Genomic DNA, 1,405 nt, shown 5'->3' with positions numbered 1-1,405 from the left:
CTGTGCACATGTTTATTGTACTGTGCACATGTGAAATGTCCTGTGCACATGTTTATTGTACTGTGCACATGTGAAATGTCCTGTGCACATGTTTATTGTACTGTGCACATGTGAAATGTCCTGTGCACATGTTTATTGTACTGTGCACATGTGAAATGTCCTGTGCACATGTTTATTGTACTGTGCACATGTGAAATGTCCTGTGCACATGTTTATTGTACTGTGCACATGTGAAATGTCCTGTGCACATGTTTATTGTACTGTGCACATGTGAAATGTCCTGTGCACATGTTTATTGTACTGTGCACATGTGAAATGTCCTGTGCACATGTTTATTGTACTGTGCACATGTGAAATGTCCTGTGCACATGTGAAATGTCCTGTGTGCAGCTGTGATTATTGAGACTCTTCTAGCTCCATATTTTTCTTTATGTTTTACCTCCAACTACAGTAAGAAATGTCAGTTTTCTCATGTGAAAAAAGACATGTGGAACACGACTTGTGTTAAGTCTTAACAACTTGTTGGTCCAAATGTGATGAAGTCTGACCAATCAGTGAACACATCCCTGTATGACATCATAGAGCTAATACCAATGTGTTTTATCATGCAGCTGCATTCAACCCATAGTGTTGTAATGACACGTCCACACACTGCTCATTGTGTGAATGTTGTGTGTCAGTGCAGCAGTGCAACACAAACAAGCACTGATTTTTGTGTCCAGGCGAATATGAGTCAATCACAGCTAACGTTAGCAAGGTGTGTGTCATTTCCTGCTGCTAATACAAGAAGAGCAGAGTCATGCTAGCTGCCCTGGTTTGGTCCAGTCTGCTGTCATTTCAACAAACCCACATCAGAGTCATGATGGAGGAGAAACACCAGGTCTCCATCAGTCCTCTGAGCCTAAAGCCACTGATGAAGACTGACAGAGGCCTGAAAACACCGCCCAGCCCATGGCGGACAAGTCGCTGAGCGTGGTGAAGCCCCCCCATCCGTGCATCACGGAGAGGCTCCACCACGCTCAGCGTGGTGGAGCCTCTCCGTGATGCACGGATGGGAGGGATCGGTGCATCGTGCAAGGAAGTCATTTCTTGGGCGTGGATGAGGAGCAGAGGAGACCTCCAGAGGAGTAAAAATAGATACAACGTTACTGAGACAATGTCCCCCCCATCACTGAGGAGGAATAAGGAGGGAAGGATGGGCAGTTGAGAAGTATCTAAGAGGCTATCAGGGGGATTATCCAGGCCAGACCAGTCCCAAGAGAAGGGGCTGTGGAAGGAGGAGGAGGAGGAGGAGGAGGGAGACTAGGCCTTAGTAAATGAGCTCCTGACATCATGAGAGGAAAAACACATAACTGCATGTTTGTGCTTCAGTTTCCGCCAGTTTGTGAGGCTTTAACACACACAC

General features: G+C 46.1%; 1 protein-coding gene across 1 annotated transcript in view; it reads right to left on the bottom strand.

Moving 5' to 3' along the window:
* The window catches only part of LOC106531478 (mitogen-activated protein kinase kinase kinase kinase 4), a gene marked incomplete at its 3' end in the record, with an annotated part of 193,726 nt that overhangs the window by 191,218 nt on the left and 1,103 nt on the right, over window positions 1-1,405 (bottom strand).

The sequence above is a fragment of the Austrofundulus limnaeus genome, unplaced genomic scaffold, assembly GCF_001266775.1.
Source record: "Austrofundulus limnaeus strain Quisiro unplaced genomic scaffold, Austrofundulus_limnaeus-1.0 Scaffold640, whole genome shotgun sequence".
Lineage (NCBI taxonomy): Eukaryota > Metazoa > Chordata > Actinopteri > Cyprinodontiformes > Rivulidae > Austrofundulus > Austrofundulus limnaeus.
This window is presented reverse-complemented; position numbering and strand designations above follow the sequence as displayed.